The 27,186-nt window shown below is 42.0% G+C and overlaps 1 protein-coding gene across 10 annotated transcripts in view; it reads right to left on the bottom strand.

Moving 5' to 3' along the window:
• tncb (tenascin Cb) overlaps window positions 1-27,186 on the bottom strand; it is a 438,107-nt gene that overhangs the window by 170,035 nt on the left and 240,886 nt on the right. For 6 of the 10 annotated variants that reach the window (XM_060841310.1, XM_060841315.1, XM_060841311.1 and 3 more), the window contains one exon: window positions 18,195-18,287. The exons of the other annotated variants lie outside the window; for them this stretch is intronic. The gene's annotated coding sequence lies outside the window, so the exon portion shown is untranslated. The remainder of the gene's footprint in view (window positions 1-18,194; window positions 18,288-27,186) is intronic. 10 annotated transcript variants of the gene reach the window in all.

Below are 27,186 nucleotides of genomic sequence, written 5' to 3'. Positions count from 1 at the left end.
ACAGTGATAATAATGCTAAATTATGATGGGACAGAATAAGATTAGATCAATATAGAGTCCACCAGTCATGCACAAGGAGACTGAGGAAGAAATCTCCAATAACAAATGTTTCTTATTTTCAGAGGGATAACAAAAGCCTTCTTGCTTCAGGTAAAATGACATCCTGCTGGAGGCAAACCACCTCGAATGGGTGCAGGGATGAATGCACTGTGTCATGGGTGGCACGGTGGCACAGTGGTTAGCACTGCTGCCTCACAGCGCCTGGAGACCCGGGTTCAATTCCCGACTCAGGCGACTGACTGTGTGGAGTTTGCACGTTCTCCCCGTGTCTGCGTGGGTTTCCTCCGGGTGCTCCGGTTTCCTCCCACAGTCCAAAGATGTGTGGGTCAGGTGAATTGGCCATTCTAAATTGCCCATAGTGGTAAGGGGTAAATGTATGGGTGGGTTGCGCTTCGGTGGGTCGGTGTGGACTTGTTGGGCCGAAGGGCCTGTTTCCACACTGTAAGTAATCTAATCTAAAAAAAATAACTTGCAGCTGATCGCTTGGTATGGTTAGTGGGTAGGCCAAGTCAAGTAAGTGGTTAGATAGGTGAGGTAAGAGCGTGAGGTAGGTTGGTACTTAGACTAATTTTTTTTCTCCAATATTTACTGGGTGACGATCCAAATAAGTAAGTCAGAAACTGTCTGGATATCTGACTCTAACACAGAGACATTTTTCAGGACATCCCAGGGAGCAAGGTACTGCCTATCAGAAATTCAAACCAGGAAATTCTCCCAGATTAAAGCTTCTGCCTTGCATCTAGGCTCCGATGTCTGAAATCTGATGACCAAGAGAATGGAATTTATCGCATTGTTATTCTCCTCGTTTACTCATTGTTTTTATCCACAGGATTAACTTTTCATTGTTGTCGTTCTGTTCGCCGAGCTGTGGATTTGTGTTGCAGACATTTCGTCCCCTGTCTAGGTGACATCCTCAGTGTTTGGGAGCCTCCTGTGAAGCGCCTCCGGCATTTGTAATGGTTTGAATCTGTCACTTCTGGTTGTCAGTTCCAGCTGTCTGTTGCAGTGGTCGGCATATTGGGTCCAGGTCGATGTGCTTATTGATTGAATCTGTGGATGAGTGCCACGCCTCTAGGAATTCCCTGGCTGTTCTCTGTTTGGCTTGTCCTATAATAGTAGTGTTATCCCAGTCGAATTCATGTTGCTTGTCATCTGTGTGTGTGGCTACTAAGGATAGCTGGTCATGTCGTTTCGTGGCTAGTTGGTGTTCATGGATGCAGATAGTTAGCTGTCTTCCTGTTTGTCCTGTGTAGTGTTTTGTGCAGCCCTTGCATGGGATTTTGTACACTAGATTGGTTTTGCTCATGCTGGGTATCAGGTTCTTTGTTCTGATGAGTTGTTGCCTGAGAGTGGCTGTTGGTTTGTGTGCTGTTATGAGTCTTAGTGGTCGCAGCAGTCTGGCTGTCAGTTCGGAAATGCTCTTGATGTATGGTAGTGTGGCTAGTCCTTTGGGTTGCGGTATGTCCTCGTTCCATTGTCTTTCCCTTAGGCATCTGTTGATGAAATTGCGCGGGTATCCGTCTTTGGCAAATACATTGTATAGGTGTTCATCTTCCTCTTTTTGCAGTTCTGGTGTACTGCAGTGTGTTGTGGCCCTTTTGAACAGTGTCTTGATGCAACTTCTTCTGTGTGTGTTGAGGTGGTTGCTTTCGTAGTTCAGGACTTGGTCTGTGTGTGTGGCTTTCCTGTACACCTTTGTGGTGAATTCTCCGTTAGGTGTACTCTGTACTATCACGTCTAGGAATGGGAGTTGGCTATCCTTTTCTTCTTCTCGTGTGAATCGGATTCCTGTGAGTGTGGCGTTGATGATCCGGTGTGTGTTCTCTATTTCTGTGTTTTTAATGATTACAAAGGTGTCATCCACATATCTGACCCAGAGTTTGGGTTGAATTTGCAACCGATAAGCACATCGACCTGGACCCAATATACCGACCACTGCAATGGACAGCTGGAACTGACAACCGGAAGCAGCAGATTCAAGCCACTACAAATGCCAGAAAGATCACAGAAGTGCTTCACAGGAGGCTCCCAAGCACTGAGGATGTCACCTAGACAGGGGACGAAATGTCTGCAACACAAATTCCCAGCTTGGCGAACAGAACCACAACAATGAGCACCCGAGCTACAAATCTTCTCACAAACTTTGAATTAACTTTTCATTCCTGGAGACTCAAGGACAATTCTGTAAAATTTATAATCCTAGGCATGTTCCTGCAGGAATGTGTCCCTGATTTGAGCTTCAGATCAGTTTCTGGAGGAAAGTAAGAGGGAAAGTAATTTATTTGAAAAAGGAAAATTTTGTAACATAGCCCGTATTCTGATCAACTGATTGCAGGTTAATCATTTGGCTCCATTACACAATATCTCCTTTTTGGCAGAAGATTCAAAGCAGTGGTTCTAAGTGAATTGCAAACTTATCCAGCCTTTTTTTGTATGGAAGCAACCATTTGCAAAATTGAAATCATAAATTGATGCACTGAATAATTTCTCTCCTAACTATGTCGCTGGTATAATTGGAGAATAGGTTTAAAGAAATCAAACCTCTTTCCGTGAGGTGCATTTTATCAAAAGAAGAGAACTACTTTGGAATGCGTCAAAAGGTGACCAAACATCTAAAATATTTATCATTTTAAGATAAGTCTAATAAATAATTTGACTACATAGCCATCTTTTATATTTGATTTGCCCATCTGTTTTAAATCTATTAATTTAAAGGGATCTGGGAATTTAAAATAAAAAACTTGTATAAAGTTACATAAAGTTTAGAATCATTCAGCCTGACTGATCTGTGCCAGTGTTGTGTTCCACACAAGTCTCCACCCAGCTAATTTCATCTAATCCATTGGCAAACCCTTTGTCCCTCATGTGTTCAAATATTCCCTTGAAGACATCTCTGCTATTCATCTGAATTAGTCCATGTGGTAACAAATTTCACATTCTAACCATTCTCTGGAATCTATTGTCATTTTGCACATATTTGTACCATTACTGAATTAGATAGGATGATCAGGGAATAGAGTCATAGTCATAGAGATGTACAGCATGGAAACAGACCCTTCAGTCCAACCCGTCCATGCCGACCAGATATCCCACCCAATCTAGTCCCACCTGCCAGCACCTGGCCCATATCCCTCCAATCTCCAATCACTCCACTCAGATAATCAGATACTTTTAACACTTTTCCAGTAATTTTACATCAAACAAAATAAACTGAAATTAAAATTGCACAAAATTCTTTTGAATGCTCCTAAGATTTTGAATCTATTTCACTCATCGGAATGTGATGGAGGTCATGTCTTATATATCGACAATGCTTTCTTGTCTTTAAAGCACCAACTCAACATCCTACTGAACAACAACCAATCAGCTTGAAGTTAAAAGAAATATGGCTAATTGTGAGTGATTGATAAACACAAGTTTACAATTGGGAAAATAAAGAAAACTTATTATTTCCATTGGGAGAACTGATGCTGATTTGAAGGAATTATGTTTTCCGGAGAAGATGGTGAAATCTTGATGAAAGTTTGTCCAAAACACTATGATTAAAAACCATTCAGAAACCGAGCTACTAAAATTTTAAATTCATAGTTTTGCTTGCAAAGCACTCCATGGTTTCATCCCTCCTCCTTCCCCACAACTTTATCATCTTGCTCATCTTGATTACTCCAACATTGGCAGCTGTCTTTAGTTTTTTAGGGTCTTAAACACCAGAAATTTCTCTTAGTCCTCTTTCTCATTTTTCCTTCAGAGGTATTTTAAAACCTACCTTTTTGATTAAGCAACAACCTTTCACAATGTCTCCCTCGTTGTATTGGTGTTGATTTCTGTCATTTTGCAAGCCTGGCAAGTGATTCAAATTTACAAAATGTAACAAAAACATTTTCATTGATTCAAATAGCGATATGAATAATGAAATAACTATGTAGAATCGCATCAAAAAGGTCAGATTTCACTTGTCCTGCTCCCACGAATTGGCATTTGGTTTCAAGATTCTAACTCATGCCCTGACAGGAGCATAATATAATTATCGTGAGAAAGGATTAATGTGACATTAAAAATAAAAGCCATCAGAAATAACTTTAACAATGCTCTCTAACTTTTCTCACGTGTTAACAAGAGAGCTGTTGAACAGGTATAGCAGTGAGATAAAGGGAGTGGCACCTATTCTACCTTACTGGTTACACATTTATTGGCATTATTTATCAGGGTGCTTTTTCTCAATGTTTTCATGGCATGTTGATATAGCTGGTAAGGTCAACATTTGTTCCTTATCCTTAATGTCCTCCAGTAAGTGACAGTGAGTTATCCTGCTGAACTGCTGCAGTTATCTAGTGCATTGTTTACATTGCTGCTGGGAACAGAGATCCAGGTTCATAACTCAGCAACAGTGAAAGAATAGCAATAGTGTTCCAAGTCAGGATAGTCTGTGTCTTGGAGGTGAATGTGTATGTTGTGGTGCTCCCATTCATCTGCTACCATTTTCCTCTAAGTGATAAAGATCATGGGTTTGGAAGGTACTGTTGAATGAGCCTTGATGTGTTGTTACATCTTGTACAAGGTGTGCACTGCTCTCACTGTGGTGCATCAGTGGTGGAGAAAGTGGATGCTTAAGTTGGTGGAGTGATGCTGATCAAGTGGGTTGCATTATCCAGGAAAGTGCCAAGTTGCCTGCGTGTTATAATAAGTTGTTCATCACAGTTCTCACTGTAATCTTGTAGTTGGTGGACAGGCACTGCGGGGTCAGGAAGAGGCAGTAAGTGACCCACCCCAAAGTTCTCAGCTTCTGACCTACTCTATGTGTCACTGTATTTGACTGGTCCAGGTCAGAGTTTGTTCAATGATAATGTCCAACCAGTGATAATAAGAGATTCAATTATGGTAGTACCATTAAATGTAACAGGAGATTGTTGTGTTGTTTCATGTCAGAAATTTCCATTAATGTTAGTTGCCAATATCAGACCAAACTTGAATGTTATCCTGGACTCAGTGCATACTAGCATGAATTGCTTCAGTGGTTGAGAAGTTGTGAATGGTATTGAGCACTGTGTAATAATCAGCAAACATCCCCACTTCTGGCCTTATGATGCAAGGAAGGCCATTGTTGAATCAGTTGAAAATGTTTGGTCCTGAAGAGCTCCAGTAGAGATGTTCTAGGGCTGAGATGGTTGGCGTCCAAAACTTCAACCATCTTCCTTAGTGCTATGTATGATTTCAATCAATGGAGGGCTTTCCACTGACTTTCGATTTTGCCAGGATCCCTTGATGTCTTGATATCAAAGACAGTCACTTCCATCTGAGCATGAGTTCATCCAGCAGTTGAAAATTATCTTCCAGTCCTATCATACCATCTATGTTTATTTATTTAATAATATATGTCTCATTTTAAGGTTAATATTTCCTAATAGTTCTGCTAACAACATTGATAGAACACTGTTAAAAAACACACAACACCAGGTTATAGTCTAACAGGTTTATTTGGAAGCACTAGCTTTCAGAACACTGCTCCTTCATCAGGTGGTGCTTATGATTTTATACTCCACAACCCACCTGATGAAGGAGCAGCGCTCCAAAAGCTAGTGTTTCCAAATAAACCTGTTGGACTATAATGTTGTGTGTTTTTTAAACTTTGTCCACCTCAGTCCAACACCTGTACCTCCAAATCATTGATAGAACATCTGTATGATCTAATGAGCCATCGAATTCATTCACATAAACTTAGTTGGACACTTTGTAGAAGAGTGTAAGGGTATTAAAGGTTTAATACTGAGGAGTGCCATCCTTACACTAGGATGTGCCATATAGACTTTTGGCCATAAGAGCTTAGGACCTTGGAGAAGTAAGAGCTAACACAGAGGTGGCCTGCCTGGTTTCCCTTCTCTATATCCCCTAAAACTATGAAGCAGGAAATTTCAAATGTCATCCAAACCTAAGTTATGTTTCTTTTGTTGCCAATACTGCATCTATCCTTTGCATCAGTGTTCACTGAGGAGAGCAACATGATGAATGTTGAGATTAGAGATAGAAGTTTGATTAGTCTGGATCACATTGATATAAGTAGGGAAGATGTGTTGGGTAGGCTAGAAGTTATTAAGGTGAAAAAATCCCCAGGACCGAATGGGATTTATCTCAGGTTGCTGAGGGAGGCGAGAGACGAAATAGTTGGGGCCCTGACAGATATCTTTGTGGCATCCTTAAATACAGGTGAGGTGCCGAAGGACTTGGAGGGTTGCTCATGTTGTCTCCCTGTACAAGAAGGGTGGTAGGGATATTCCAGGTAACTACAGACCAGTGAGCCTGACGTCGGTGGTGGGAAAATTGCTGGAGAAGGTACTGAGGGATAGGATCTATTTATATTTAGAAAAGAATGGGTGTTTCAATGATAGGCAACATGGTTTTGTGTGAGGGAGATCGTGCCTTACAAGTTAATAGAGTTCTTTGAGAGTGACCAAGTTGATAGATGAAAGAAGGGCTGTTGATGTCATATTCATGGACTTTAGTAAGGCATTTGATAAGGTTCCCCATGGTAGGCTAATGAAGAAAGTGATGTTATATGGTGTGCAAGGTGTTCTAGCTAGGTGGATAAAGGACTGGTTGAGCAACAGGAGACAGAGAGTAGTAGTTGAAGTGAGTTTCTCAAAATGGAGAAAGGTGACCAGTGGTGTTCCACAGAGGTCAGTGTTGGGGCCACTGTTGTTTGTGATATACATAAATGATCTGGAAGGGAGCACTGTTGGTATGGTCAGCAAGTTTACAGATGACACGAAGATTGGTGGAGCAGCAGAAAGCATAAGGGACTGTCAGAGAATACAGGAGGATATAAACAGACTGGAGAGTTGGGTGGAAAAGTGGCAGATGGATTTCAATCCAGACAAATGTGATGTGATGCATTTATGCAAGACTAATTCTCGAGTGAACTATACAATGACTGGAAGAACCTTGGGAAAAGTTGATGGGAAGAGAGATCTGGGAGTGCAGGTCCATTGTACCCTGAAGGTTGCTGCACAGGTGGATAGAGTGGTCAAGAAGGCATATAATATGCTTGCCTTCATTGGATGGGGTATTAAGTATAAGAGATGGCAAGTCATGTTAACATTGTATAAGACATTGGTTTGGCCACATTTAGAATACTGTGTACAGTTCTGGTCGCCACATTACCAAAAGGATGTGGATGCTTTGGAGAGGGTGCAGAGAAGGTTTACAAGAATGTTTCCTGGTATGAAAGGTGCTAGCTATGAAGAAAGGTTGAGTAGGTTAAGTTTATTTTCATTAGAAAAAAGGAGATTGAGGGAGGACCTGATTGAAGTTTACAAAATCATGAAGGGTATAGACAGAGTGGATAGAGACAAGCTTTTTCCCAGGGTGAAGGATTTGATAATGAGAGGTCATGCTTTCAAGATGAGAGGTGGAAAGTTTAAGGGGGATACAATCGGCAAGTACTTCACACAGAGTGTGGTGGGCGTTTGGAATGCATTGCCAGCAGAGTTGGTTGAGGCAGGCACGGTAGATTCATTTAAGATGTGTCTTGATAAATGCATGAGTAGATGGGGAATAGAGGAATACAGATGCTTAAGAATTGACTGACAGGTTTAGACAGCACATTTGGATAAGCTCAGGCTTGAAGGGCTGAAGGGCCTGTTCCTGGGCTGTAAATTTGCTTTGTTCTTTGTTCTTTGTTATCCATTTTTGCTAACTATTCACACTCATCATTCCTGCTATGAACAGCACACATTCACATGCATACCAAATATTCTGATTCCACAATCTCTTGAGTTTCTTCCAGTCTTCGGGGAGGCTGGCGTGAGCAGTAGAATTCTTTGAGAAATGTCATAAATGCTTGAAAGTAGCTGATTTTATTGGCTCCTTGGTAATTTGGTAGGTATTCTGCCTGAGTAATGATGAAATCCCCGTAACATTTTCAAAACCTTACTACAGCTCCTAACCTATGGCTCAGTGTGCAGTCTGCTGAATATTATCTACACCTTGATGGTAACACCGCCAGAGTGTCAACTTCTTTGGGTGGGATATGAAGCTAAGACTGCCTGATGGCATCTCCTGGGCCTGATGGCATTTACCCCAGGATCCTATGGGAAGCTAGGGAGGAGATAGCAGAGCCATTGGCCTGGATTTTTATGTCGTCATTGTCAACGGGAATAGTACCAGAGGACTGGAGGATAGCGAATGTGGTCCCATTGTTCAAGAAAGGGAGTAGGGATAGCCCTAGTAACTATAGGCCAGTGAGTCTGACTTCAGTGGTGGGCAAAGTCTTAGAGAGAATGGTAAGGGATAAGATTTATGAACATCTGGGTAGGAATAACGTGATCAGGGATAGCCAGCATGGTTTTGTGAAGGGCAGGTCGTGCCTCACAAACCTTATTGAGTTCTTTGAGAAGGTGACTAAGGAAGTGGATGAGGGTAAAGCAGTAGATGTTGTGTATATGGATTTTAGTAAGGCGTTCGATAAGGTTCCCCATGGTAGGCTAATGCTAAAACTACGGAGGTATGGCATTGAGGATACATTAGAGGTTTGGATTAGGAATTGGCTGGCTGGAAGGAGACAGAGGGTAGTAGTTGATGGATTATGTTCATCTTGGAGCGCAGTTACTAGCGGTGTACCACAAGGATCTGTTTTGGGACCATTGCTTTTTGTTATCTTTATAAATGATCTAGAGGAAGGACTTGAAAGCTGGGTAAGCAAGTTTGCGGATGACACAAAAGTCGGTGGAGTTGTGGATAGTGAGGAAGGAAGTGGTAGGTTACAGCGGGATATAGATAAGTTGCAGAGCTGGGCGGAAATGTGGCAAATGGAATTCAATGTAGCTAAGAGCGAAGTCGTTCACTTTGGTAGGAATAACAAGATGATGGATTACTGGGCTAATGGTAGGCTACTTGGTAGTGTGGATGAGCAGAGGGATCTTGGTGTCCATGTACACAGATCTCTGAAAGTTGCCACCCAGGTAAATAGTGCTGTGAGGAAGGCATATGGTGTACTGGGCTTTATTGGCAGAGGAATTGAGTTCCGGAGTCCTGAGGTCATGTTGCAGTTGTATAAGACTCTGGTGAGGCCTCATCTGGAGTATTGTGTGCAGTTTTGGTCGCCATACTATAGGAAGGATGTGGAAGCTTTAGAACGAGTGCAGAGGAGGTTTACCAGGATGTTGCCTGGAATGGTAGGAAAATCTTATGAGGAAAGGCTGAGGCACTTGGGGCTGTTCTCATTGGAGAAGAGAAGGTTTAGGGGAGATCTGATAGAAGTGTATAAGATGATTAGGGGTTTACATAGGGTAGATACTAAGAACCTTTTACCGCTAATGGAGTCAGGTGTTACTAGGGGATATAGCTTTAAATTAAGGGGTGGTAGGTATAGGACAGATGTTAGGGGTAGATTCTTCACACAGCGGGTTGTGAGTTCATGGAATGCCCTGCCCGTATCAGTGGTGAACTCTCCTTCTTTATGGTCATTTAAGCGGGCATTGGATAGGCATTTGGAAGTTATTGGGCTAGTATAGGTTAGGTAGGATTCGGTCGGCGCAACATCGAGGGCCGAAGGGCCTGTACTGCGCTGTATCCTTCTATGTTCTATGTTCTTCTGCTCATCTGCAGTTCTGATGGTCTTGGACTGCAGTGAAGTTCGGTGGATCTATAATTGAATAACATCATATAGAAGTAAACACTTCTCTTCAACAGCAGCTTGATTGTTGTGACTCCACACTTGGCTTTCCCATTTGATTATGAATTCTCTGTGAGCTTGGGACAAGTTCAAATTGAGAACTGGCTGCAAATTGGCTGAAGCATTCATCAGCAAACTATAGTCCACTTGCCAAAACGACCACCTCATGGGTACCATGTTTATTTTTTAATTGTTCGTGGGATGTGAGAATTACTAACTAGACTCCTCCTGTTCTTTGCTTTAAGGGATGAGCTCTGTATCTACAGCAGTTCATGTGAACAATTCCTGCTGTTTGCAGGTCTTAGAATGATCCCCATTTCTTTGACAAATTTTGTTCTCTGGATTGTTTCTGCTCCCCGTGGTTTCAGCCTTTAATGTGACCTTAACAAAGGGTCACCAAGCTTTTCCTGTGTCCTGAATAAAACCTGCTGGGTTGGAAGATGTGGAGAAGTTGGTGGAGCTGCAGATGCTGCTGGAGGAGGATATCCCCATGGGCCTCTGAGTGCTGTTGTACAGTTACCACAAGCTGGACCAGGTGACAGAGTACTATGAGAGGAATTACATCCATGTGGCAGATGAACGACGAGCTCGCAAGGAAACCAAATCTAACACAACTCAGTTGCTAGTGAGTTTGGCCTACTAGCTCAACACCTCTGCAAACAATGTCCTTTAGCAGCTGGGTATCTATCTGTAGGCATCTCAGCTTCAATGCATGAAATCATCAAATAATCATTTATCGCAGAGTCCGGATGGTATCTGTGACGGTGAGTCATCCCAGCATATACTCGTGGTGGGAGACAGTGAGCCCAGCATGGGGGAAAAGTGAGCCCTGAGGTGACTTCAGTGAGGTGGGCTGAGCAGTGAAAGATAGAGCCTGAGGTTCGACGATTTTGTCGTTGGTTGGGTCTGGCGCTGGTGATGGAAGGGCATCACACCAACATCGATGAAGTGGGCGAGAGATCCCAATGTTGGTGGGTCCAGGGCAGGTGGTGGCAGAAGTAAATTGGCCTAGCGGGGAAAGATGGCATCTGAGGATTGGAGACTTCGATGTTCGTTGGGTCTGGCGAGGTGATGGTGGTTCTGAGCCAACTCAGAACTCTAACATACATGGACTTCTCTTTAAGTTATATCTTTTCATTTTCCTCTTATTCTGAAACTATCAAAATAGCACTGTATTATGATGATGAATGAAAGCTTTTCACTGTATTTTATTGTAGTTTCCACTGATAAAATACATGTGAGAATAAAAATCTTTTATCCTCACATTTAACATTTACATTTTGTTAGACTGGGTCTGCTTAGCCTTTGAGTCTTTCCCTTTGCTGCTTAAATTCACGCTTTGTGATATCTCTCAGTCTGTGACCTTAAATTGAATTGCTTTTGTAGCTGTTGATTTCTCTCATTGCAGCTGTGCTTGGTTCTATGGCAGAAATGCATAATCTGAGCTCCAATTATTCTCATGCATCTTCCCTTTCCCAGCCTGCAATATCAATTTTGTGAAAAAGATTTTCCTTCGCCACAAGGAAACTCACAGAGCTTCAAATCTCTGGTCACTCTCTGAATGTCCACTGACTCAGGTCTGCTCCACAAGATGCAGTCTGTTCTGTTCTGTTCTGCACTAACTAATGCACCTTCTCCGGAAGATCTTAACTCTCCTGTTTGCTGGTCTAAAATTATTCTGACTCATTTAATCAAAGACTGATTGTAGATCCTCCCTTGTTACACCTTGCTACAAGGGACACAAAGATAAGATTCTTAAATGTCCATTTTTTTTCTTGTTGCTGACTGTGCTTGACCAGGCAACTTAAAGCTGAGTCTGAAAGTGCTGAAGATAGGTCAGATCTCCACATCTGCCACAATATTTTATGTGCAGCTAAACTGAATCTGCAGCTCATCATTTAGCCACTATTTAAGTTCAGGGATCTAAAGTACTGCATAATGTAGTGTAGTAGAGGGAAACCATTGACTAATCTAACTAGGAGAAGCTCTCATATTGAACTAGAAGAAGTTTATTGCATATTAGTAACAAGTTACAGCTTAAGTTGTGTGGAGATGTACCTTTAAGCAGGGTTATTCATCCTGTTTCAGCTTGAAGAGGGTCTATAAACCTGTTGATGAGGTGTCTGCTCCATGGAAGGCAGAGAAAACAGCTTTGTATTTTTAAACTAGACAAAAGAAGCATGGATGGATGGATTCAGGCTCATGCAGACCCAGCATTTTAGTTTTGCTTTCAGTTGTTGAAGTTAGGGTTTTGGGATTGAAGCTGCTAGATTCAGCTCTCTCTCTGTTGCTGCAAAAAGCTCAAGTGTTCTCACTGCTGCAAGATTCCTTCTGTCAGTGTTCCTTCTCCTGGACTGGAGAAGATCACAATTGAGGGGAATCTGTTCCACTGAATTTGCCTTTGGCAAGGCTGTGTTTATGAGATGCTGCAATATTGGAACAGTTGATGAGTAAAAGTTATATAATACACTATTTTGTTAATTATTTTGATAAAGTTGATGTTGTTCTTTTTTTGTTGTTTATGCCTTCATTGTGGTATAAGAGTGAAGTGTATTTTGCAGAAAGCCTACTAGTTTGAACAACTGAATCACATCTGGAACACAGTGAGTTATTCTTGCCTTCATATAAGATGAAAGTTAAGGTCTAGGCCATTTTCTTGATATATTTTGAGGGGGATTGGTCTTATCTATAACAATTGATATGATAGACATTGTTTGAGAAGCTGTAGCAGACTTGAATGCTCAGACATACTTCTCTAAGATTTGAAACTGTTCTGTCCACATATGGCATCGTTACTGCACTCTTCAGTTTTAACCTTTTAAAATCCTTACACTTGCATACAACACTATTCATGGACAAAGGGTTGAAGAGATCTCAGGAAATATGTCTCATGTTATTCAGGCCCAATTCTAACGTATTTGTGCTGAAGCATTGCCTGATGGAGTCACAGAAATCATAACTGATTCAATGATATGAAGCAATTTGGGATAGTGTATTTCACCATAAATAAGCCACCCTGAAACCATAGGGATAAATGCTGTAAAGAATGACAGATTATTCACTCTGCACTCTATGCATTTTACAATAGGTGACAAAATATCACAATGACAGTGCACGATGTTAAGTTGAAATTATAAATTGCACTTACTGTGAAATACCAGTATACGCAGAAAAGGTAATAATGAAGATAGGAGAAAGTGAGGTCTGCAGATGCTGGAGATCAGAGCGGCATAAGCCCTTCTTCAGGGCTTCCTGAAGAATTCCTGAAGAAGGGCTTATGCCCGAAACGTCAAATCTCCTGTTCCTTGGATGTTGCCTGACCTGCTGCGCTTTTCCAGCAACACATTTTCAGCTAATAATGAAGATTGTTTACTGATGCATGTCATGTACTTTCTTAAGCTGTCCTCATTTTGCTCTGACTTGCCTAAATGGAATTTTAATGTACAGTGTTTACTGATCCAACTTCTTGTCTTACCAAATGTTTCAAATGAAACGTAATTCTCAGAACTTGTCATAACTCTAAAATTATTGACTGTCTTTTCAAATTGCTGTACTGGACATTCTAATCATTATGGCACCACTGTCACAGAGAACAAACATTTTAAGAGCATATTACAATGATTTGTTCATGTGCAAAAGGGTTAAGAATGCAAGTTACTTTCTTGGTGCACTAAGCAAACATTAAGTTACTAGGTCAGCTTAGTCTTGAACATGTTCCCAATATTTTACTCTCTCAATCACCCTCTGTCTATGAGATACTTTGGCTTCAATATCATTGAAGTGTAATTAGTTCATGATGTTTCACGAAGATATCTTGGGTCTCCATCTGGTCTAAGAATAAGCAACTGAAAAATAAGCTTGCAATGCTTAATCTAATAGACAGACAGGGGCTTTTATTGAATGTTTGTTGCATCACGTTAATCATATTTCCATTGATGGTTAGTTTAATGTGATGTGTCTCAGTTAATCTGCGTGTTTTCTTGGCTAATCTGTATTTCTCATGCAGGTATATAGTAACAGAGATTATGTACACTCATGTTGCATGTTCTCTATTTTGCTATTTGCATGAATTTGATGTATTATTTCAGTAAAAAGAACAGAAAATTTCCTGGCTTGGCTACACATGCAATTTTTTGTTTACAAGGGCTCAAGATAGTGAGTTTAAAACATTTAATTTCATCACATTACAATAATTCTGAAAATAAGAACAGAAAATTAGTTAAGGATCTACAATTTATCTCCAACAGACTGCCCAGAATGAAACCACTAAGCAATTGAAAGCATTCTTGAAGATTGTGGTATTGAAGAGCTGCCCAGTTATCAGGCAGATGGTTCATTCACATGGAGACTGTTGCTGGGGATACGATTTATATTCTGGTACAGTCTTTTTAAATGCAACCAAATATCTCACCACAGTCCCCAGACATACGCGTCAGGAAGTGCCAGAAATGGTAATTTTGTTAAACACATCTGCGAGATTTAATAGCATCAGAAGGCAAAGAGTCTGCTTCTTCACCCGAATGAAGAGCTATTTAACCACAATGACATTTATCTTTTTGCTCTCATGGAGAAGAAAGTATGTATTTCCATGTAACACTGATGTGAGCCAGTCAGACAATTAACTGTCTACCATTTTTCTATTCAATTTGAACATGTTTGCTCAACACAATCATATCATGTGTACATAGGAGAAACACCTAGCAGATATGTAAACTTTAATTTACCATCAAAGGGAAGGAGATATGCAAGTGAAAATTTGTGGTTTAATATTAATATGGAAGGATTCTTGCACCATCCATTCAATGGATGAATCAAATATTTCTGTTTAATAGTAGAGATGAAATGTTTACAATGTTACATTATAGGGATTTTTAACTGAGATACTTTTATCTTACTCAATCTAAAGGAGAACCCATCGAAAGGAGCTATAAATCCTTACATTCATATTAAAGCCGAGAAAGTTTTTAACTTCAAACTATTTTCAGTTTCCACTTTCTTTTGCACTAGTTCAAAACATATTATATACATGTCACCAAACAGGCCATACTGCCCGTGTTTTGCACAACATCATGTGCTCAAGGTGAGATATTTACTGAAATAAAGTTAAGATGTCTGTTTGCCTATAGGGGGTGTGCCTCATGGTAGAAGAGCCAAGTTCTGGCAGTCTACGATAGACATTTGTACATGATTGCATTTCAGTCAAAACATTCCCCTTTTTAGAAAAAAAAGAATACTACCATGTACATTTTGAATTACCCAATATATCCAAGAAACACATGACTATTATTATGCATTAGCAGTATATAAGTTGGATCACTCTTTGCCTCTGTGCTGATCTCTGAATCTTAGCATATGGGTGTTTACTATCATTTGGCTGTTGGTCTGTTTCCCCAGGGATGTCATTCAGTTTCTGTAGTTAGGAGGGTGTGGACCTCTGAATGTGATGGATAATGTGTGATCTGTGAAGGTCATTCTCATGACGAAGATCTCATTCAACTCTTCCTGATCAGCTACCATCAGTTAAGGAGCAGCTTCTGCCATTGAGTGTATGTACCTGCGTTTCTAAAGATCTACCTTGTCAGTTCTGTTCATTTCATATAATCCCTAAAATCAGATGATCATAAGATGTGGAAACAGAAGTAGACCATTTAGCCAATTGGTTTGCTCTACTATTTATTGAATTCATGACTGATCTGACAATACTCAAATCCCTTTTGCTGCTTCAACCCCATAATCCTTGTTTCCCTTACTGATTACAAATCTGTTTACCTCAGCCTTGAGTATACTTAATGACCCAGCCTCTACATCCTCTATAGTCCCTTTCTTCTCATCTCTGTCTCAAATGGGTAACCCTTCTAGAATTCCACTAATATCTGGTCCATGGCCAATGGTTTAAGGTGCTGTGAGATGATGCAAAGAGGTAGCAGTCCAAGTTTTTGACTTGCTCTGGCTGTGATGAATGGCATCCACTTGCCATCTATGAGTTGAGTCTCCACATCCTTGCTTAATTTGTTGCAATGGGCTCACAAAGTAATTTAACCTCTTGACATGTACCACATGATAAAGTATAGTCGCAACCTTTCTTTCAGTTTAAATTTGGATCACTGTCTTATGCCACTTCTCACAGGTCTGTGAAGATTATGATGTTGCATGATACACCAATGTCTCTTTGATGCTTTATGTTGACCTGGTGTTATCCTTATCCAGTCCTCACTCGAACAGTCACAAAGCTCATCTCCCCTATCTACCTGACTAAACCAACATGTTGTGTGGTATAGAATGATTCAGCAGAATCTTCAGCCGATATCACAAGCGCTTCGAGCCACCACTTGTGTGAAAAATGATTCAACTTCTTGCTGTGAGAACACTGATTTCTCCATGTTCGACATGCCTTCTTCTTCTATGCATGGTGTCTTCCTGGTGTCCTTCGCATATTTAAATCCTAGCCTTTGCCTGTGATTGCTCAGCTCTCTGTGGCTGGAGGATTTGTCAACATAATACAAGGCATGGTCTATTCAGCCATGAATATGTTCCAGCTGTTCATGCACAAACCACAAACCATGTTCTACACACATCAATTGCTTTCCAAAGCATGAGCTCTCCTCTCTCAATAGAAGTCCTTTCATTGCCTGATCTCCTTTCCTCATACAATACCCAAATCATTTTGTACTTGCACAAATTCACAGGTTTCAATGAGTTGAGTTAATGATATTATGTTGATATGAAATATGCTTTCAAACAATCTCTTCCCAATTGTGATAAAAGTTTAGCAACTTGTAACTGTTCTAGGTTGCTCAACAAATCTGTTGCCACTCCACAATTCCTTCATTTACCTGGAAATCAATGATGTTTTGCTTCATATCCCCTGTCTGGCAAACAGGAACTGCTGAGGGAAAAGCTGGAGCTATTTTCTCTTAACTGTTCTTACTGTGGATCACTCTTTATGCTCTTTTCTTGTGGTAGCTCACAGCTCTATGACTGTCTGACTCAACTTGTGATTTCATTCTGCTCTGCAACTTTCACCTCAGTGTAACTCCTGATACCATGTTTGTGCGTACAATGCGCTAGTGTGTTCAGCATGAACTCTTTAATGAATTGAAATTTTGATGTCTGCCTGCAGCGTGTGCCTCATGGTAGAGATCAAATGGATGTGGCAGAGCAGGACGATTATGTGTACATGTTTATATTTCAATCAAAACATCTAGAGTATATTAATTAGCCATTTTTTTCAGGCCTAAGATGAAGCCTGAAAATTACGCTGGGTGCAAAGGCACTAATAAGAACACTTGGAAAAACTTTTGAAAAGAAATGTTTCATAATTTACTAACACGTCGACTGTAACAACCCCACATGAGCAGATGATTCTATGGATTGATTCAAAATCATTCTCAATCATTTAAAATTGGGTTATTCACAGGGATTGACAAACCCATCTTTAGTTTTATTAATTAAATTGCATCAAGCTATTACTCTTGAACATAGAAGAATTTTTAAATAAACTTATTTTAAAAAACAAGTTACATTTTAGAATGTTGCCCAGTTCTGCTGGCTCAATGCAGATTCTGAGTGGAAACTTTTAGAGAAAAAAAATTCTTAGTGCTGTTTCTTCAAGGTGATGGAATTTTGGATGCAATTAGCATCAGAATTACCAATTTGGTAAAATTGTGGACATTTTAGCTTGTATAATTTTATACGAACAAACTTCAATAACAAGGAGAGTCGAGTGATCAAACGGGAACCCTCACTGTTAATTTTAGCTCAGCAGTGATGTTACAAGCCCACCCAGGGCTGGCTAGACTTCTGAAAGCAGGAAAATAAACACACTTATCATATTATAGCTTAAGATAGGAATTACATAATGCAGCTTATTAAGAATAACATGAGCATGAATAGAGTAAACTGAAATATGTTTCAGGATCTGTTATCCATGCTCCTAATTCATTCTGTGCAAAATAACAAGCCATTCAAAATTTCACCAACTTGACCGATAGTAAACTCAATAACACAAATTACAATTGGATTTCTTCAGATTCAGCTACCGGAAGAACTGCTGCACTTGGGATAATGCCCCCATGGCCCCACATTTCCTTTTAGCCTTTGAAGTTTAATCAGAACAAAGGGACTCTCAACATTTGCTTGTCGGCTTTATATAATGTAGTCCCAATTGCATTTGGAAACGCCAGTTTAAATATGTTGTTTAAGTGCACTGCCTTTCCATGGCAGGACCCTTGAATGTTCTTCCATCTGCTGCTGGAAAGAAAAAGCTTGACCAAGACTTTTGAGGGTATTTTATTTAGATGATTAATGCCCAATCTACAAGTGCACTGCCTTCCAATGATGCTCGTCATCCTACCAATGGGTTAATATTGAGGCCAGAGGTGCAGAAGGCTTATGTAACAGGTGTTGAACCAAGGGATCCACATATTTCACAGTTGATAACCTGAGAGGAGAGAAGCAGACTACTTACATGAAACCCAATGGTTCTATGGGTCAGAAATCTATCCTCTCAGATGCAGGATTTTGGATAATTTCCAGCAACAAGCGAAAGGTTGTAGCGCAGCTGTAGAAAGTGAGAAAAGTTCAGACAATCTGAAAGCTGCTTTTTGTGTATGTGAACATAAAACTACCTATGATATGGCATGAACTGCATTCTAATACTCAGAATGATGAAAAGTGTGAGAATTATATGGTACTGCTGCAGATAAGTGTGTCATTGCAGAGGCTACGATTAAAGGCCATAATTGCGGCAGCGTAAAGAAATGATTTCAGGATAGAAATTCATCTTGTGCTATGGCGAGAAATGGACGGTACCACCATTATACACAGCATCTGATATTCAGCTCTATTGCAGTCAATGGAATTTAATATCAGACATTGTGTGAACATGAGGCTGATTAGATACTGCTCATTTTGTGACAGTGCCTGAGATGAAATTCCAGCCCTTAAAATGGGACAGGAGGACGATGAGCATTCAGTTACCAAACTCAGAGAAAAGGAATTGTTTTTAAAGCACATTTAGTTCTCAAAAGAAAAATGAGTTGTCAAATAATTTCATGCAATACGATAGCAACAAACAATTAAATGAATGTGGGTTTTCCTCTTACAGGACTGCAGGACTGCCTGCGTAGAGGCAACTTGAAGTGGCAGACAACATGAGAGAGAATGCCAAGTTACCTTTATGTAATAAAAGAGCGGAAAGTTCTATTACAGATATGTGAGTCTCCTTGCCCCCTCTTCTTTGATGCACTGTGTCTGGAGTGATCTTTTACATTCAAACACAATTATAGAAAAATAATGCCCCTACTATGTCCAGTTTCTTAACAGCTAAATCTCTTGAAATGCCAAATACTGGAACTAATTAATTGGGAGATGACTTGGTAACAGGCAGGTGAGGTGCAAACAGGTGGAATAGAGATACATTTGTTTTTACCCCTGAATGGGATGTGGGTACTGTTGCACATCCTTAGTTGTCCTTGGACCAATTGGCTTGCTAGGCCATTTTAGAAGAATCACCTATATTGCTAGAGGTCTAGAGTCAATGTAGGTCAGCTCAAATAAGGACAGCAAATGTTCTTCCCTAAAGGACGTTAGTGAACCGGATTTCTCATTTTACAATCACCACTGGTTACACAGTTGCCATTAGATGAGCTTTTCAATTCCAGTTGTGTTTGTATTTTACCATGATAGGATTCAAACCCATGACCCCAAAACATTCACCTCCATCTGGGAATTACTAGCCCAGAGATATTACCACTGTGCCACAGCTTGCGGGAGGGGTTAACATGGTAAGTGGGTGAGGTAGTTAGGGTGCCAAATGGGTGAGGGACAGAGGTACCAGATGGTGAAGGGTTGGGGTATCATCCTAATCATCACATAGTACTTAAAACAGGTTTTAATGTTGTAACCTTTCCTGAGCAATTATTAAGCTTCAGTCAGTCAAAATCATCTAATATCTCCCATTGTACCAGATTTGGATATGTTTCAAAACATTCCAGACACTAGGTAAATGCCCATCTGAAGTTTCAACTTCCTGGACAATTCCCATAGAATCAGTTTAGACTTCCAGAATGTCCCAATACATAATCCCAGACTTCTCTGCAGCAATGGCAACCTTCTAAGCAGAAAATCCTAACTAAGGCATATCCCAAAGTGACTAAAAAATGGATTAACTACTTTTCTGAGGGTTGTTCTACATATGATGTGCATACCAAGTCAAATAAAACACAAATTGCACATCACTATGTAACTTCAATCAATTCACAACAAATGCTCGGATGATTCTCAGATCATAGAATACATCAAAGGCACAGAATAATTCAGGTTAAACAGAGCATTGTTTATTGGTAGCACACATCTTTGAGCAAAAATGAGGTCTGCAGATGCTGGAGATCACAGTTGAAAATGCGTTGCTGGTTAAAGCACAGCAGGTCAGGCAGCATCCAAGGAATAGGAAATTCGACGTTTCGGGCATAAGCCCTTCATCAGGAATGAGGAGAGGGTGGCAGGCAGGTTAAGATAAAAGGTAGGGAGGAGGGACTTGGGGGAGGGGCGATGGAGATGTGATAGGTGGAAGGAGGTCAAGGTGAGGGTGATAGGCCGGAGTGGGGTGGGGGCGGAGAGGTTAGGAAGAAGATTGCAGGTTAGGAGGGCGGTGCTGAGTTGAGGGGACCGACTGAGACAAGGTGGGGGGTGGGGAAATGAGGAAACTGGAGAAATCCGAGTTCATCCCTTGTGGTTGGAGGGTTCCCAGGCGGAAGATGAGGCGTTCTTCCTCCAACCGTCGTGTTGTTATGTTTTGCCGGTGGAGGAGTCCGAGGACCTGCATGTCCTCGGTGGAGTGGGAGGGAGAGTTAAAGTGTTGAGCCACGGGGTGGTTGGGTTGCTTGGTCCGGGCGTCCCTGAGGTGTTCTCTGAAGCGTTCCGCAAGTAAGCGGCCCGTCTCCCCAATGTAGAGGAGGCCACATCGGGCGCAGCGGATGCAATAGATGATGTGTGGGGAGGTACAGGTGAACTTGTGGCAAATATGGAAGGATCCCTTGGGGCCTTGGAGGGATGTGAGGGAGGAGGTGTGGGCGCAAGTTTTACATTTCCTGCGGTTGCAGGGGAAGGTGCCGGGTGTGGAGGTAGGGTTGGTGGGGGGTGTGGACCTGACGAGGGAGTCACGAAGGGAGTGGTCTTTGCGGAACGCCGATAGGGGAGGGGAGGGAAATATATCCCTGGTGGTGGGGTCCGTTTGGAGGTGGCGGAAATGACGGCGGATGATACGCTGTATACGGAGGTTGGTGGGGTGGTAGGTGAGAACCAGTGGGGTTCTGTCTTGGTGGCGGTTGGAGGGGTGGGGCTCAAGGGCGGAGGAGCGGGAAGTGGAGGAGATGCGGTGGAGGGCATCGTCGACCACGTTTGGGGGGAATCTGCGGTCCTTGAAGAAGGAGGCCATCTGGGCTGTGCGGTGTTGGAACTGGTCCTCCTGGGAGCAGATGCGGCGGAGACGAAGGAATTGGGAATATGGGATGGAGTTTTTACAGGGGGCAGGGTGGGAGGAGGTGTAGTCCAGGTAGCTGTGGGAGTCAGTCGGTTTATAGTAGATGTCTGTGTTGAGTCGGTCGCCTGAGATAGAAATGGAAAGGTCTAGGAAGGGGAGGGAGGAGTCTGAGACAGTCCAGGTGAATTTGAGGTCGGGATGGAAGGTGTTAGTAAAGTTGATGAACTGTTCAACCTCCTCGTGGGAGCACGAGGCAGCGCCGATACAGTCATCGATGTAGCGGAGGAAAAGGTGGGGGGTGGTGCCAGTGTAGTTGCGGAAGATGGACTGTTCCTCATATCCTACGAAGAGACAGGCATAGCTGGGGCCCATGCGGGTGCCCATGGCAACTCCTTTAGTTTGGAGGAAGTGGGAGGATTGAAAAGAGAAGTTATTCAGGGTGAGGACCAGTTCAGTCAGTCGAAGGAGGGTGTCAGTGGAAGGGTACTGGTTGGTGCGGCGGGAAAGGAAGAAGAGTCCTTCGTGATGGGGGATGGAGGTGTACAGGGACTGGATGTCCATCGTGAAAATAAGGCGTTGGGGTCCGGGGAAGCGAAAATCCTGGAGGAGGTGGAGGGCGTGGGTGGTGTCCCGAACGTAGGTGGAGAGTTCTTGGACTAAAGGGGACAGAACTGTGTCAAGGTATGCGGAGATGAGTTCGGTGGGGCAGGAGCAGGCTGAGACAATGGGTCGGCCGGGGCATGCAGGTTTGTGGATTTTGGGCAGGAGGGCATGCAGGTTTGTGTCACCTTCCATCCCGACCTCAAATTCACCTGGACTGTCTCAGACTCCTCCCTCCCCTTCCTAGACCTTTCCATTTCTATCTCAGGCGACCGACTCAACACAGACATCTACTATAAACCGACTGACTCCCACAGCTATCTAGACTACACCTCCTCCCACCCTGCCCCCTGTAAAAACTCCATCCCATATTCCCAATTCCTTCGTCTCCGCCGCATCTGCTCCCAGGAGGACCAGTTCCAACACCGCACAGCCCAGATGGCCTCCTTCTTCAAGGACCGCAGATTCCCCCCAAACGTGGTCGACGATGCCCTCCACCGCATCTCCTCCACTTCCCGCTCCTCCGCCCTTGAGCCCCACCCCTCCAACCGCCACCAAGACAGAACCCCACTGGTTCTCACCTACCACCCCACCAACCTCCGTATACAGCGTATCATCCGCCGTCATTTCCGCCACCTCCAAACGGACCCCACCACCAGGGATATATTTCCCTCCCCTCCCCTATCGGCGTTCCGCAAAGACCACTCCCTTCGTGACTCCCTCGTCAGGTCCACACACACCACCAACCCTACCTCCACTCCCGGCACCTTCCCCTGCAACCGCAGGAAATGTAAAACTTGCGCCCACACCTCCACACTCACTTCCCTCCAAGGCCCCAAGGGATCCTTCCATATCCGCCACAAGTTCACCTGTACCTCCCCATACATCATCTATTGCATCCGCTGCGCCCGATGTGGCCTCCTCTACATTGGGGAGACGGGCCGCTTACTTGCGGAACGCTTCAGAGAACACCTCAGGGACGCCCGGACCAACCAACCCAACCACCCCGTGGCTCAACACTTTAACTCTCCCTCCCACTCCACCGAGGACATGCAGGTCCTCGGACTCCTCCACCGGCAAAACATAACAACACGACGGTTGGAGGAAGAATGCCTCATCTTCCGCCTGGGAACCCTCCAACCACAAGGGATGAACTCGGATTTCTCCAGTTTCCTCATTTCCCCTCCCCCCACCTTGTCTCAGTCGGTCCCTCAACTCAGCACCGCCCTCCTAACCTGCAATCTTCTTCCTAACCTCTCCGCCCCCACCCCACTCCGGCCTATCACCCTCACCTTGACCTCCTTCCACCTATCACATCTCCATCGCCCCTCCCCCAAGTCCCTCCTCCCTACCTTTTATCTTAACCTGCCTGCCACCCTCTCCTCATTCCTGATGAAGGGCTTATGCCCGAAACGTCGAATTTCCTATTCCTTGGATGCTGCCTGACCTGCTGTGCTTTAACCAGCAACGCATTTTCAACGCATCTTTGAGCGTCAAGGTTCTGGATTGAAGAGCTACGTCAGGGCTTGGGCAAAATAAGCAAGGCTGACATTCCAGTACAATACAGAGGGAAACTGCCGCAGATTCTATCAATCAGAAGTTACATTAAATTGAGACTCAGCCTAATTGTTTTTATCAAGGTGTTTATACAAGATTTCATGGCACTACTTTGAAAAAGAGCAAGGCAGTTGTTCCTTATGTCCTGGTTAATATTTATCCTCAATGGCATCATAAAAATTGATTTGTCATTATCACATTGTTATTTTTTTGAGTTTGCTGTGTGCAAGTTGGTTTACCATGCTTCCTACATGACAATAGTATACAATTCAAAAATACTTCACTTGCTTTACAATGTTTTGAGCTATGTGTTGGTCATTACTTTCATGTAGTGAGTTTTGGTTGTATTTTAACATTTCATCAGAAAGACAGTATCTCAAACAGTGCAGGACTCCCTCAGTACTGCAAGTGATTCTTAGCTTTAGAGGTTAAACAGATAATGCTATGTAGTAGAAAGCAAAGACTTGCATTTATATAGTACTATTCACAATCAGATTTTTCAAAGTGCTGTACAGCCAAGGGAATACGTTTTTAGTAGAATCATTGTTGTAATGCAGGGAATGCAGCAGCTAATAAGTACCCAGCGAACTTCCACAAACAACAATATGATAATGCAAGGCTTCTTTTTGTGATGTTGATTAGGGGATTAATATTGGCCAGGGTACTAAAGATAACTTCCCTTCTCTTTGAAATGGGATCATTTATATTCAAGTAGTCAGCTTTGGCTGTATTTTAACATTTCATCCGAAACACAGTATCTCAAACAGTGCAGTTCTCCCTCAGTAAGACCATAAGACATATGAGTGGAAGTAAGGCCATTCGGCCCATCGAGTCCACTCCGCCATTCAATCATGACTGATGGGCATTTCAACTCCACTTACCCACATTCTCCCCGTAGCCCTTAATTCCTGTTAATTCCTACTGCACTAGAGTGCCAGTCTCAAAACTTAAGTTCTGGAGTGTGACTTGGTTCTGGGATCTTGCAATTCAGAGGCAAAATAAATTGAATGAGATGAAAAATGGTGAAAATGTTCCCATTTCCCAATTTTGTTCCTCCAGTGATTATACATTCCTAATTGGAAAAACCTACTCAGGCAGCCATTGGTGGCGACTTCCACCACCAATGGTGGCTGGTTCAAATTGATACACTTAGAGTTCCTGTTGTCCACTGAGGCGCTGATAATTTAAAATTCCTAAATTTGAATATTTCTAATATTGCTAATTTTTTTGATGAATGTTTACATTTAAACAAATAATTTTGTTTATCATAAATTATAAAGAGTTACACATTCAAAACTTTAGTTTTAATATATTCTGGGTACTTTGAAAGGAACAATGGTTAAGAGAGTGGTAATTAACAGTTAAATGTGCAATCCAGTTTTGAATATGTTATACAGAATGCAAACATCAATTTTTGTTCAAAGTGCTATTGGATTGATGATAGATTTTGCAGATGTCAGTTGCTTTGTTTTTTCCATTCCAGCTTCCTCCAAAGTCTGGGATGATATGACACAGACCACTGCAATGTCACAAAGTGCAAACATGAACTAATATGGTGTAGAAGAATATGTAAATGGGTTGGTGAGTTCAGCTCCTGATTATGCACCGGATGCCAAAACATGCTGTGAATACGAAATAATTGAGAATTCGTGAAGCAGACTTTCTTTTCACTCCACAGAATCGAGAGACACAGAGAGAGAGAAAATCAGGATAACAAGCAGAACTGGGACATATTAGCTTTTTCAGTAGACATCCTCAGCTTTTTAAGTACAAACTTTGCATTTGTTCACAGGGCTCTTATGGTTGTTGCCAAATCCACAACTACATAGTTCCTTAGAATGAGAAAATTACATGATTTACCAATAACCCACAGTGTGGTTATCCTTATAATTATATTTTGTTTGGTCTCAAACTAAGTTAGAAAGAAATGTTTTGAAATGTGAATGCTCATAGGGGTAATACATCATTGTACTTTGTTTAGACAGAATGCTTTGGTGAAGCAGGTTATTATCAACTTAACCATAGTGAAAGTCACTCAGCAATTGTCCAATTTAATCCCCAGATTTCAGGAAATGTCGGACATTCAAGAATGAGTGCAGTATGCCCGTATCAAATTGATGTTTCAAAAATATATACATCAAAGCTTCTCAAGTAATTGTTTAAAAATCACCCCTAGATCTATTATTGTAGCAACAAGCAAACGTGAGATTTAAGGAATCACTGAAGCTCTTTTGTACTTTGATGCTCTTCTGAAATTGGCAAAACACTCCACTTTCAGTTTGAGCTAAAATAAATAAAAGGTTAAAATTATGGTAGCTAATCCACCTTTATTTTCAGGCACTTTAGTTGCGAAATTAGAACAAAATATTCTAATTTTTGATGACCATTTTTGACAAGGATCATCAATGATCAGATCACTTAAATGGGAGGTGGCTGTATTCAAAGTTTAATGGCAAGGCTCTGATAATAACTATTGAGTTATATTTCATGTTCCAGTGGATAGCATTCTAATTCGAGGTGCAACATTTATTAGATTAGATTAGATTACTTACAGTGTGGAAACAGGCCCTTCGGCCCAACAAGTCCACACCGACCCTCCGAAGTGCAAGCCACCCATTCCCCTACATTTACCTCCTTTACCTAACACTACGGGCAATTTAACATGGCCAATTCTCCTGACTTGCACATCTTTGGACTGTGGGAGGAAACCCACACAGACACAGGGAGAATGTGCAAACTCCACACAGTCAGTCGCCTGAGTCAGGAATTGAACCCAGGTCTCTGGCGCTGTGAGGCAGCAGTGCTAACCACTGTGCCACCATGCCGCCCATTTGTCTGGACTGTTGGCATACAGGTATGCACATAACTCTATCAAAATAGGTAAAGTAAGAAGGGGTGCCTCCTCACTCTCAGTTAATATAGTTTTAAGTAACTGGGCCTCCTCAGCACTAGGTCAACTAACTGTAATGCAGCACTTGATGTCCCTCCCCTCCAAGGAATCTTATTTACTTTATTGTGGACTCAGTCACTCAGATTGGCATGAGCTAAAAATGAAACTTGTCTTTGTGTTGATACTGGACTTGCAGTGCAAATACGCTGACAGAACGACTTTCAGGCAGACCTAAGTTGAATAATTGCAATTAAAAGTAATATCAAAGTGTAATACAAATCTTAGTTCGTTTCATGTTGCGTCCTCACAATTAAAGTCTGCTCTCCCTTTATCTCCAGGTAAAGGAAGGAACTGCTTTTGAATCTCAAAGGAATGCTTCCATTTAGTCACGAGGGTTCCATTTTTTCTACCCATCATGAAAAATCACCAGGGGAGGCCAGAGAGAGAATTAAAGTGTGGATATATTACATACCCATAACAAAACTCACTCAATTTTTAACTCACCAAATTGAACAAAGCAAATCAAGCAAGCTCCATCATGGACATGTTACCCTCTTTCTGCTCTATTCTCATTCCTTGCTGTGTCCAGGCAAAGTTTCTGACACAGATGGTAAAGACGGAAGTCTACATCAACAAGGTTGTGTCTCAGTTACATTAACAGCTGCGTTGCCACAATAAAGCACTTCAGGATCAGATGTAGCAGAAGCTGCATTTGTAGATTGAGATCATAGAATATTAATTAGCCTCAGGGTGAGGCGCATGCTTGGCTGTTGTTTGGAAAGACAGAACATTAAAATATTGTTAATTTACATTAGTATACTAACATTTTAATAATCTCTCCTGTACTTTTGTGATAACGAAAAGACTGAGGACTTCAACCAGACTCTGAAATGAGTCACTGATTCCAAGTCAGAAGATACACTTTTATTC

Source organism: Hemiscyllium ocellatum, chromosome 21 (genome assembly GCF_020745735.1).
Source record: "Hemiscyllium ocellatum isolate sHemOce1 chromosome 21, sHemOce1.pat.X.cur, whole genome shotgun sequence".
In the NCBI taxonomy this organism is placed as follows: domain Eukaryota; kingdom Metazoa; phylum Chordata; class Chondrichthyes; order Orectolobiformes; family Hemiscylliidae; genus Hemiscyllium; species Hemiscyllium ocellatum.
Note: the sequence above shows the minus strand (reverse complement) of the source record. Positions and strands in the feature narration are given on the sequence as shown.